This window comes from Peromyscus eremicus, chromosome 1 (genome assembly GCF_949786415.1).
Source record: "Peromyscus eremicus chromosome 1, PerEre_H2_v1, whole genome shotgun sequence".
NCBI lineage: Eukaryota > Metazoa > Chordata > Mammalia > Rodentia > Cricetidae > Peromyscus > Peromyscus eremicus.
Genome location: NC_081416.1, coordinates 187506496 through 187519831, shown reverse-complemented (window position 1 = coordinate 187519831; position 13336 = coordinate 187506496). Strand labels below are relative to the sequence as shown.

The window sequence follows — 13336 nt, the reverse complement described above, 5'->3', positions numbered from 1 at the left end:
TTATGTATACTTGTGCCTTTTAAACAGAGAACACCATAGAAATACCATGTCACATGGTTCACAATGGTATTTTTCAGTCCTGTATGAACTGTCTGATGTCTTCTAAGAATTGAAAGGTCAATACAGGATATGTCACAGTCTTTGCATTTGTGAAGTTTCTCTCCAGTATGAATTTTCTGATGTGCTCTAAGATATTAGCAGCTAATGAAAGACTTGTCACATTCCTTACACCTGTAAAATCTCTCTCTAGTGTATACTCTCTGATGTCTTCTAAGACTTGACATGTAGGTAAAGAATTTGTCATATTCCAGGAATTTATAGGGTTTCTCTCCATTATGAAGTTTCTGATGTCTCCTAAGCTGAAATCTGATTGAAGGATGTGTTACAGTCTTTGTGTTTGTAAGGTTTCTCTCTAGTATGAATTTTCTGATGTTGTCTAAGATATGAGCACATACTAAAAGATTTGTCACATTCCCTACATTTGTAAGGTTTCTCTCCAGTATGAAGTTTCTGATGTTCTCTAAGAGCTGAATGAGTAGATAAAGATTTGCCACATTCCTTACATCTGTAAGGCCTCTCACGGGTATGAATCCTCTGATGTTTTCTAAGTTGTGAGTCCTGTTTGAAGGACATGTGACATTCCATACATTTGTAAGGTCTCTCCCCAGTGTGGACCCGCTGATGTCTTCTAAGATGTGAGGAATTGGTAAAGTATTTATCACATTCCTTACAACTGTAAGGTCTCTCTCCTGTATGGATTCTTTGATGTCTTCTAAAATTTGAACTCTGGATAAAGGACATGTCACATTCTCCACATTTGTAAGGTTTCTCTCCAGTATGAATTTTCTGATGTACACTAAGATGTGAGCCTGTAGTAAAGGATTTGTCACAATTTCTGCATTTGTAAAGATTCTCTCCGGTATGTAGTTTCTGATGATTTATAAGAGTTGAAAGTGTAGACAAAGATTTGCCACACTCCTGACAACTGTAAGGTCTCTCTCCAGTATGAACCCTCTGATGTTTTCTAAGATGTGAGTTTTGGTTAAAGGACTTGTCACATTCCATACATTTGTAAGGTTTCTCCCCTGTGTGAATTCTCTGATGTCTTCTAAGATTTCCACAAGTGGTAAAGGATTTGTCACATTCCTTACATCTGTAAGGTCTCTCTTCTGTATGAACCCTACTTTGTCTTCTAAGATATGAGTCCCAGGTAAAGGATTTGTCACGTTGTATACATTTGTAAGAGTTCTCTCCAGTATGAATTTTCTGACCTACATTGAGGCTTGAGGCATTACTGAAGCATTTCTCACATTTCCCACACTGCTGGGCTTTCTCTTGAATGTAGAATGGTTGTTTAAAATGATTGTGTGCAGAGCTGAAATAGTCATCATATTCTCCCTGCCTGTGCTCTTTCTTTGCAATGTAGAGTCTCTGATCTCGAGTACTGTTGGAACTCAAATTTAAAGACTTCTCACAGTCTTTAGATTTGCAAGGTTCTTCTCCAGTGTGCATGCTTTCATGTCTATGTGAGTTTGAAGACTCAATAAAAGCCTCCCTATAATTACTGCACCTGTAGTTATTAGAGTTTTCTGGAATTTTACCTGTTTTATCACGAGCACATGTGGAGGGGTCATGAAGCACTTTGCCAAGCTCATTACACTGACAAGACTCGTCTTCAGTCTTCACATGTTGATGGACAGAATCATGTTTGTAATAGTTCCCTGAAAATGAGTACAGTTCAGATTAGTAGGGCTGATGATTAACCTTTGGATAAATGACTGTCCACCTCAGTTTTCTCTTAAGGTTAGTCAACCAGCAACCACTTAGATATTTTTCTTTCACTGTATTTCAATGTATTCTCACAAAACAGCAAAAAAGCCTTCAAGGGCCTGTGATTCATAATAAATAACTTGTCCCTATAGAAAAATGGATAATGGCACAAGATGGATCAGGAAATTGTGAAATTAGTAGTTAGCTTTGTGACAGAGCTCATGGACTAATTATATTTAGAATACATGTCTCTATTTAAATATTTCTTCTCAGAAACTGATGAAGAAGAGTTTAATCCAATTCCAGGTCACTGTATTTATACTGACTAAGTGATAAGCAACGAGGAGTATTGTTCATTAGACCTGAATCCTTAAAAGGTTAAAGTCTTAAAAAAAAACCATCACAGGGTTTATTTATTTTCTAGAAAAACACATTAGATTTTCTTATGTAATGGAGGCAGAGCAAGTATTCTGGCAGGTGCCAGAAATCAGATCAATTGAGGCAGGGCTGTCATGGGCAGCTATTGCTGATTTCTATCCTCTACTGTGTGAGCTCCACACAGGACTGTGTTTCTTTACTTATATGGTTATTCTCAAGTCTAGTCTGTATACCAAATCCTGAGAACATTTTCCAGATGGATGTCCGAGTATCAGCCACTGGGAAGAAAATGAAGAATGTAATAAAAAAGATAGACAGTAAGGAGGCTATTAAAGAACAATCCTACTTCATCAACCCACATTAGGCTTATAATTTGTAAGATTATTCTAACCTGATGTCAACAAAGTCAAATAAAATTGCATTTTGTATTCGTACTGTCACCAGAGTTCAAGTGCAATAGGCCCAATGTCTTCTAATAGTTACATCTGGCAGGATGCATCCTGGGGCCAGAACACTACAGTAAGTTAATGATTAGGAATCTTTTCAAGTGGAATTGAATATCACAAAACCATTTTCAACTCTTGCTTTCTCTTTCACTTGAAGCCTTCAAGGTTGTCCTGCTAATTCCCTAACCCACCATAATTGTGTATACTCTCTGTTCTCCACATTCCTGGGCATTCTCATTTGCTCTGGACAGGTGTCCAGGTCTATCTTTCATTAACCACATGTTCTGTGATGTAGCCCATGACCCATGCTAGAATTTTTAGAAAGAATACAGAAATCTAACATAGTACTGTGTTAGTACATGAAGAAAACACAAAGTAGAGGAATCTGGGAATGATTTCCAATGGCTCTTTCCCATCAGAATCTTTAGCATATAAATATGCTAAAGTACTTCTCAATTTGCACATCTTGAGCTTTTCTCACAATTAAAACTATGTGAGGTACAGTGATGTAATTGGAGCTTAAAAAATGGGTATAAATATTATATGATACTAAATTTCTGAATGCATTGTGGAACCAAATTAGGGATGCATGACACTTCTAACATGCAAAATGGAAAGAAACGTATTAAATACTGTGAAAAAGTAGTGTTCTACTACCAAACTTTCCCTAGTGTTCTGTTGTTTCTTACAGCTGGAGAGAGTTTATAACCTATAAAGCCAGTATATAAAAATGATTACTTAGAAGCAAAATGTTCTCACCAACAGAGACCAGGTTGCTGTAATTCTCCAACATCACATCAATGTACAAAGCCCTCTGAGCAGTGTCCAGGCATTCCCACTCCTCTTGGGAGAAGATCACAGTCACATCCTGGAATTTCAATGGACCCTGAAACAAAAAAGTTGTTAGACCACATGCTACCAAACAGAGTGTTTTCCTGGATGTAAGTAGACTTGAGGAAATGAGGGATGTAGACGATGAAGACAATTACATAATCAGATGATTTTGATATAGTCACATCATATGATAGATTTTCTACTCTGTGGAAACAGGATGACACAATAGGCTTACATACAATATACACAAAAAAAAACCCACTCATTTATGGTCTGGACATGGATGACTATCTATTAGGGATGGTGTTTGTGTCCCTCAGGATCACAGTGTACATGTCTCAGAATGAAAATTCATGATGAGGAAATGTGCTTTAATTGCTGTACCTGTAGATCATAGTAAAACACTGCAACTCAATCAATTCTTGCATTCTTTGGCCTTACATAGTTATATTCTAACAAGCTCAGGTTGTATGTTTAAACACTAGGTCGAATACCATTCCATTGCAGGGCAAAGATATGGAAAGTAGAATTTATATTTGACAAGGTAAGCAAAGAATTCGCCTATTTTCCACAGAAACAATGAGTGTAATAATATTGCATTTTGTCAGTTTTAAAATTAACATTCAAGAACAGGTAATATATGAGATTATTTTATCAGTATTTTGATCCACTACCAAGCAGGTTGAAAAATCTGTATCAACCACATTTGATATAATCTAAAATTTTCCTAATAAATTATGAAAATGCCAACTTAGGCAAAAACAATAATTTCAGAAGTTTTGAAGAACATTTCATTTCTGAATAGTAACAAAAACTGAGGGAAGTCCTGTTGCAGGGTATTTTTTACACTGTATAAAAAATACCATCACTTTTCAGTGCTTTTCAAATGTCATGGTGCTCAGAAGGTCAATTCAGGAGAGAATATGAGAATTTTTGTGCCTGAAATTTGTAGTTTTTAATGTGTTCCTTTTTAGTAGTTATCCTGTATTGTCTAACAGATTTTAGGTTAGCAGTGTTTATGATTCTTCTTTTATTACAAACTGTCAAACTGCATAGTGGTGGCATATTCTGTCTGAGTTGTGAGTCAAGAATAAATGCAAACCTGGCAGTCAGAGCTCATTCTCCAAATCTCTGCTTTAAAATTTTGCAGGTTCAGGGTTGGGGAGTAGAGTCATGACTCTCACAGGAACTGACTGGGGAAATCAATCCTGAGGAATGTTCTTTCTGCATCAAATGTGATGGATTGTGCACATCAATCAGTCAGTGTCCTCAAGAAATTATTTCTGATGCATTCTATGTAATGCTACCTAATGAGTCCCAGACAGTAATGGCTGCACAGTGGGATCCTGTTTAGGCAAAAAAAAAAAAAGAAATAAAAATGCTGATCTCAAGCCAGGTGTGGTGGTGCATGCCTTTAATCCCAGCACTTGGAGAAGAAGATATGTGGACCTCTGTGAGTTTGAGGCCAGTTTGGCCTACAGTACCACATCTAGAAGAGACAGGGCTATACAGAGTCAACTTGTTTCAAAAAACAAAACATAACAAAAAACCCAAAACACTAATCTCTCTAGCTTAGGATGTTCCAAATGAGCATTCTAACCAAGTGTGTGATGTGAGTAGCAATTCTCCTGAGACAAACAGATAGCAGGTGTCAACAAACATGTGCAGACATCATCATTACCATGATATTGAACACCGAAGAGAAATAAGTAGACTACTGTGGTAGTTGAATGTAATTAGCCACCATTGGGAGTGGCACTATTAGGAGGTGTGGCTTTGTTGGAGTAGGAATGGCCTTGTTGGAGGAAGTGAGTCACTGTGGGGTGAGATTGGAGATCTTCTTTGTTTAAGCTTCACTCAAGGTGACACTCAGTTGACCTCCTGTTTCCTGGAGACATAGGACTCTCACCTACTACTCCATTATGTCTGCCTCTATGCCGCCATGATGATAATGGACTGAACCTCTGAATCTGTAAGCTGCCTCCTCAATTAAATGCTTTCCTTTATAAGAGGTGCCATGGTCTTAGTGTCTCTTCACAGCAATTGCAGTCTTAACAAAGTAAACTAAAATCTGAATCTACACTCAAGAACATGATTTTCATGGTAGGATCAAGCCACTTGTACAAGCCTGTTCTGCACTGTCTAGTTTCCTTAAATTTTTAGTATTAGGAACCAAGTATTACTTAGCATTAAAAACCAAGCTTTGTCTCTTAAGTGCACATAGTGCTAAGATGTTGTAAAAACTCTCATGTGCTTCAATATGAACTCTTTATAACCATGATTCAAGGAAGTGGTACAGTTCCCACAAATGAAGCTTGCATAACACAGGAGTCCTCACTCACTAATATATAAAGATATAGCCCTTATTCTACAACAATTATACATCACATCAATGTATTTTTTTTCATGTATTAAAATGGAAATTTTTTCAAAATTACTAGTCATAATTTCATATGAGATACTTATTTTTGAGGGAAAATAGTTGAGAAGGTTGTATGGACAAAAATCATGTAAGTGTGGATTTATGAAATTATATTGTATACCTGTAGTCATAAATACAACATGGTACAGTCATTAAAAAAGACAATGATAAGAGATTATGATAGAGGACGCAGAAAGAGAGAAATATTGAAAAGCTAAGGTACTTAATATTTGACAAGGAGGAAAAAGATACAGCACAAAAATGTACTCTTTTTAACACATGACGTTGGTAAAACTCAACACAGAAGAAGAATGCAATTAGATGCTTATATTTCATTTGTACAAAAGTCCATTCAAGGTGGATCAAAAATCTTATTTTAAATCAGAAACACATAGACAACTAGAAAATGTAGAGAAGATCTATCAGGATATTGGGATAGGCAAGGCCTTATTCTTTAGAAAGAATACCAAAAACAGAGGAAGTGAAACAATTGGACTAAATGAATAGAAAAAACACCCAAGTGATGGAAGAGAATCTGTACCAGTCACATTGTTGACAGGGACTCATACCTAGAATTTACCAAGAATTACAGAAATTAAATACCAAGGAAATTATGCTGCCATTTATAGATGCACAAAGGAGCCTAATAGATATTTTTTAAAGACAAACTCACAAATGTCAAATAAATATTGCAAAAGTGTTCAGGATACCTAAAAAAATGCCATCATGGAATCCCAAATTAAAACTGCTTTGAAATATCACCTCACCCTAGGCTGAGAATGGCTGTCATCAACTAACCAGAAAACAAATATTAGGCAAGGTGAGGAGAGAAAGGAAGCCTTATTCACTGAGGTTGGGGGTGTGTGAAAATTATACACTCAGTGAGGTAATGAGATTGAAGATTATTAAAAAAAATTGAAGATAGAACTAATGTATGACCCAACAATGTCACTCCTGGGAACACAATTTGAAAACTCCACACCCCACTGCAGAAATGTTTACACTCCACATTCACTGCTACTGCCTTCAGCATGGCAAAGTATTAGAATTAACCTAATTATATGAAGACTGTACACACATAATGGAATAACAACCAGCTGAAGAGAAAATTGTAGGAAAATGGATAGACATAGAATGTGTAATATTAAGTTTGGTCACACAGTGCCAGAAAGAAGAAATCAAATTTTTCCTCTTATGCAGAAACTGGCCAATAATAAGTGTCTATGAGAAACAAAATGCATGGGGGCTTAGCAGAACATGGAAAAAAGAGACCAAGAAAGGTTAAATAACAGGGTTGAGGTAGGACTGAATGCAGATCATGAGAAGCAGTTGTGAAAAAGTATATAAACTAAGTAATTTTCTAGTTGTGATTCTTCCAAAGTAATTTTTTATTTTTTTTTCTGATGGAAAAGTTGTTAAAAATATATTCGATAATAAAAACATAAAGCCCCGTTTGAAAGACTCCAGAGCTTATGTTCCCAATAAATAGTCTAGCTAAATAAAATTGCAATATTTGTACAGTACTTTTACAGTAATTGTGTCCAGTTAATTTCAGTGTGTGTGTGTGTGTGTGTGTGTGTGTGTGTTGTTTATTTGCAACAATTGTCATAATAAAATTTAAAATATTGTCAGTAGCAAAAAATTAAAGGTTTGCAATATCTGAACATATAACATTTCTAGAAAAGTAGGCATGACCACTGACATGGAAAATACATACTGGAGAATCAGCCATTTCTTTCTGTTTCTTTTCTCTGATGTTCTCTTTCAGGAACAAGGAATAGATGACTTGCTGACCTTTCATATAAGGAGTCAAAAAGAAAAGGAAAAAATTAGTACTGAAAGCTGTAGCACAAATTCTTGTTGGACTTATTAGTAAAAACCCAAAGTCTGATATCAGGGGGGAAAGCTGAAAGATCAGAGAAGCAACACAGCCAGCTACTAGTTCTTAAATCTGTAAGATTCTCCAAATGGAGCTCCTGTCTACTTCCACCTTATATTCCGTACTCTGCCCAGCCATACGACTGACATCCTATCCCAAACTCCGATTGACATCCTATCCCAAACTCTTTATCACAGGGTTTAAATGTGTGTGTGCCTCCTCAGCACTAGGAACAAAAACACAAGATCCCAAGTGCTGTGATTAAAGAAGTGTGCCACCACTACCTGGCTCTGTTTCTCTTTTAAACTGGATCAGTCTTGTGTAGCCTAGGGTGACTTGACTTTGCAGAGATCTCTCTGCCTCTGTCTCTGCCTCCGGAGTACTGGGATTAAAGCTGTGTGCCAGCACTGCCTGGACTCTATGACTAACTAGTGCCTGGCTTTGTTTGCCCTCTGATCTTCATGAAAGCTTTATTTGTAAGAGCATACACAAACTACGACCAAAGAACTCTGTTAGTAAACAATGTCAAACCACAGGAAAAAAATCCAAGCAACAAACTATGACCAGGTGTCCAGACAATGATCCCAAATCCAGAAGAGAGTGGAGTGATATTTCAAGCTTGAAGAGAAAATCACTGTCAACCGTATTTTTGCATCAAGAAAAAAATTATCTTAAAGGTGATAGAGACTCAAGTGCATTTGAAGATAGTCTTGAGATAACATAATTGATTCCACTAAAGCAGCTTTGCTGACAATAACTAGAGGCAAAATTTATACAGGGCTATCAGAAGAATTATCCATGTAAATACAGGAAATAATAATTCTATGTAGTGACTGCACAAATACAGGAGAACTTGGAAGTAATCAAACATGGGCAAGACAGCAAATCACCAATTCTCACACAGAAGAAAGAAAATTTGTTGTAAGATTCTTAAAATGGTCTTATAATAAAAAACCTGAAACAAAATATTGGGGTAAAGGTTGAAAGATCAGAGAAGCAGAGCAAGCCCCAGCCATGACCTCTTACCTCACCAACTCCTCAGCCTGAAAGAACTCAGCCAAGATGCCTCAAGCTGAATGAGCTTCCTCAGCTGAAAAGGTCTCAGCCCAAATGCCTTTAGTTCCTGTCTCCTCAAGCCTTATATACCTTTCTCTGCCCAGCCATCACTTCCTGGGATTAAAGGGTGTGTGCTTCCCAGTACTGGGATTAAAGGTGTGTACCACCACTGCCTGGCTCTGTTTTCTCTCCTACACTGAGTCAATCTAATGTAGTCCAGGGTGGCTTTGGCTTTGAACTCACAGAGATCCAGATGGATATCTGCCTCCCGCCACCACTATGTGACCTCTATGTCTAATCTAGTAGCTTGTTCTGTCCTCTAATCTTCACACAAATTTTATTAGGGTACACAACATATCACCACATTAATACTAACAATAATCCAAGCAGCAATAGTATAAAAAAGAGCATAGTGAGTAATAATGCCATGACCAAAAATCTAGCCATTCTGGAAGTGATATGGAGACTACTCAATTAAACAAATCCAAAAGTTAAATAAATATAGCACTGTACTGCTCTCACCACTAGATGGTGGGCCTGTCATTTTACTAACTCAGGGACAAGTTTGTTTCCTGTGACTCAGGATAAGGTGATTAGACTCACTCCCAACACACAGACACAGACACACACACAGACACACACACACACACAGACACACACAGACACACACACACACACACACACACACACACACACACACACACCCCACCCATCACTGGTGGGTGCAGAGTCTCTTGCTTTGCCAAAGTAGAAAGTAAGTAAGGCAAGTGCTTCCTGGCCTAAAAATATCAGTTACACCTTCCATCTATGGTTCCAGAAACATTGAGGAAGAGGAGAAGGAAAGGTAATAAGAAGGGAATGAGGAGGAAGGGCTAAGACATGCCATGCTCTAGACTCCACACAGCTGTTGTAATCAGTAACCAACAGCAGCTGTACTGACCTGCATGGACCGCACACTAGACCACAATCAGACTAGGAAAGGGAAAGGCTCACAGAGTCCACCCTTTACCTTTCAAATGTTGTCTATAGATAGAGTGTAGGAGAAGAATCTCTGCCTTTAGCTGTAGTCCTCTGCTAGCTAACCAGACTACAACATGGAGCTCCAAACCCACAGTCTCACAGGTGGTCTTGGATAATCTCGGGGGATCCCAAGCAAAATAAATTGAGATGAACACTCTAGAGAAATTGGTTGGAATTTTGGACCAGGATAGCAGACAGGTAGGAGGTGATAGTGGGCAGTGTTTGATGTGTGCATGCTCAGACACACACAGAGAGTGTATATGTACACATATGTTTGTCAGTGTGAAACAGTTATTATTAAAAAAATTCATCATTTTTGAATCAGGGTTTCTCTGTGTAACACTGGCAGTTCTGGAATTTGCTTTGTAGATCAGGCTGGACTAAATTCCCAGAGATCTGCCTACACTCTCTTGGGTATGTTGGGATTAATGGTGTGCACCACCCTACCCTTCTCAGAAATTTATTTTAAATGACCATATCAGTCTGCACTTTCCTTTTTATTGTATAATTATCTGGTTTTTTGTTTTGGTTTTATTTTGGTTTTTTGAGACTAGGTTTGTCTGTGTAACAGCCCTGGCTCTCCTGGAATTCCCTTTATAGAAAAGGGTGATCTGGAAATCACTGAGATTGACCTACCTCTACTCTGCATGCTGGGATTAGAGGAGTGTGCCACCACACCCTGCACATTATCTGGTTTAATATCATGTAAAAATAAGAGTCAAGGGGAATCTCCTTTTTTGTGTGTCAAGAAGATTTTGTTTGTTTGTTTGTTTGTTTTTGGTTGTTTTATTTTGTTATGTTTTGAAAAAGGGTTTTATAGTCATGACTCTCATGGAATTATGAACACCAGATTATCTTTGAACTCATAGAGATATGCCTTCCTCTGCTTCCAGTGTGCTGGTATTAAAGGTGCGTTCCACTGTTAAGAAGTATATCAAGTAATGTTGAGGTTAGTTTTTCTCTGGAGTTCTGATGGAATCCTGTCAATCTGTTCAAGGAGTAGTTTTAGGGGCGGCATTTTATACCTGCCTCAGTCACATTGCTACTGATGTTCTGTTTACATATTTATTTACGTATTATATCATGTTGTTTAAATTTGGTGTGTTATATTCATCTATTTCAATTAGAGTTTCCAATTTAGTGTAACAAAAATCTTTAATATCAAGTAACAAGAGATCGAGTTGTTCACTCATTTCTATCATGGAGGCTGTGCAGTTAGTTACCTTGTATAATTGTCAAGACATGATAACAGGACAGGCGGTCGTAGCAAACTGCTTTTATGCCACCACTCAGGAGGCAGAGACAGACCGATCTCTGTGATTTCAAGACCAACCTGATCTACAGAGTGAGTTCAAGTCAGCAAACACTACAGAGAAAATAACAAAATATAATGATAACAAAAAGTTATGTAGAGTTTAGCAAGATCATATAAGCCTTTTAACCCAGCACTCAGGAGGCTTGGGCTAGGGAACTGAGTTCAAGGTCAGTGATATCCACACAGTGAGATTAGGAAAGTGGAAAGACACAGAGACATTGTCTCAAAATAATGTAAATTGCTCCATGAGCAATAGCTTTCATGGTTTCAGAAGGACCATGCAAGCTTCCAAAGGAGTGAGCCAAACAATAGTCCTATGATACCTATGAATCACATCAACTGTCATCCCTGAATAATAGCCCTAAGAAAGCAGTAGAAACAGCAGTGGCAAGCATACCTTGGTGGTAATCTGAATTTTGATCCTAATTAGCATTATTTTTGGAACCCATATTCAGATACTGAGGGAGAAAACTGAAATATCAGAGAAGGAGAGCAGCCAGCCACCAGAGAATTCTTACCTCTATGAAATCTCGAACCAAATGGTGGAGGGAACCTATCTCTATATATTCTAAGACTGAATGGGCCAAAATCCTTTCTCCACCTGTCTTATACTCCAGTCTCTACCTCCCTTGTGCTGGGATTAAAGGTATGAGCCACCACCACCACGACCACCACCACCCAGCTCTGTTTCTTTTTTAGACTGATTCAATCTCGTGTAGCCTAAGGTGGCCTTGAACTCCTGATCTTCCGGCTTCCTACTCCCAGAGACCAAGATTAAGGTGTGCCTAGCCTCTGTGGTTAACTAGTGGCTAGCTCAACCCTCTGATCTCCAGGTAAACTTTATTTGTCTTAACACAAAATATCACAAAAAAAGTAACAACACACTCTCTCATTGAACTTAATACTCTTCACAAAAGTGAAACAATGACAGGTAATGAAAAACGGTCTACACTACTGGTAGTAGTACCTGTTGGCTTGTGTTCACAGCAGCTTTTAAAGACTGGTTATCATTCCCCCACAGCTCCACACGTATCCCAGCTACTAGAGAAACTACAGATTTTCCATTTCTGCCAGCTCTTTCTATATCATTAGCACATCACACTTTAACTGGGAGGATCTAGGTTTATTTCAGTCCAAACTAAAGTTCAAAGCAAATTCAATCTTGCTTAAGGGACATTGTAAAGTAACACTTCTTGATATTACATGCCTCCTAGGATCCATTTGGAACCAAAGAGAATTACATCGTTGTGTGTCACCGTTCCAAGAGACAAAACAAATTTGAACAGCTAAAACATCTTAAAAATGCACCAAGCTTATGAAGTCTTAAACAAACTTGAATTTCCTGTACATACTCCTGTCAAATGAAGTTCTTTCCTGTACATCACTTCTTTTGCAAACTGGTCTTCTACTTCCTTTCATTTGACCTAGATCGGCTATGATACCTGGAGAAGGATCGAGAGGGCTTGTGATTTCTCTCGCGAGACAGAGACCTTTCTCTTCTCCTATCTCTAGAAAGTGACCTACCTGTTCTGGCTTCGAGAGATGCTTCTCCTTCTTGGAGATCTTCACCGAGGTGGAGGATTCCTCCTACGGTAATCATCTCCAGGGCGACGACCCCAGGAGGGAGGTGGGCCACGATTCCGATTTCTTTTTTCACCATTGGAAAGTTCCACTCTTACAAGGTAGCCACATAGTGTTCTTCCATTGAGCTCTCAGACAGCATCAGTGGCATCTTGAGGATCCTCAAATTCAACAAACGCAAAGCCAGGAGGGTTTTCGAGCAACCCACACACTTTGGAGTGGTCCATAATAGCCAAAAGCCCTTTCTAATTCAGTCTTGTTCCCATTGTTTCCGAGATTACCTACATACACCTCACAATCTAATGGACAGGAATCATGGACAGGAATCACGATGCGATGCATTTCGAGATCCTGGGTTCAAACAGCCGAAGCTCAAATCCCAACACTCCCACAGGCCCACCCATGCCCTTCAGGATCTGCTTCTGCAGATGCTCTCTGTTCCCTGGCGTCCACGAAATGGCGGCTCAGCATTTTTTTCTATGGTCTAATGCCTTTTAGCAACTGTTATCTCTGCATCATTAGCATTTAAAAAATTTAAAGTTAGTAAAGCATTATGTAATCTATATCTGGGAGTCCTCAAATCTTCCTTTGGTTTTTATGAGCACCTCCTTTACAGTGCAACTGCTTGTTCTGTA

General features: G+C 38.3%; 2 pseudogenes; both read right to left on the bottom strand.

Annotated features, from left to right (window-relative positions):
• On the bottom strand, positions 1–7651 carry LOC131903477 (zinc finger protein 54-like; annotated as a pseudogene).
• Positions 7652–12370: 4719 nt separating this feature from the next.
• On the bottom strand, positions 12371–13043 carry LOC131903467 (serine/arginine-rich splicing factor 3-like; annotated as a pseudogene).
• Between the last annotated feature and the right edge of the window lie 293 nt (positions 13044–13336).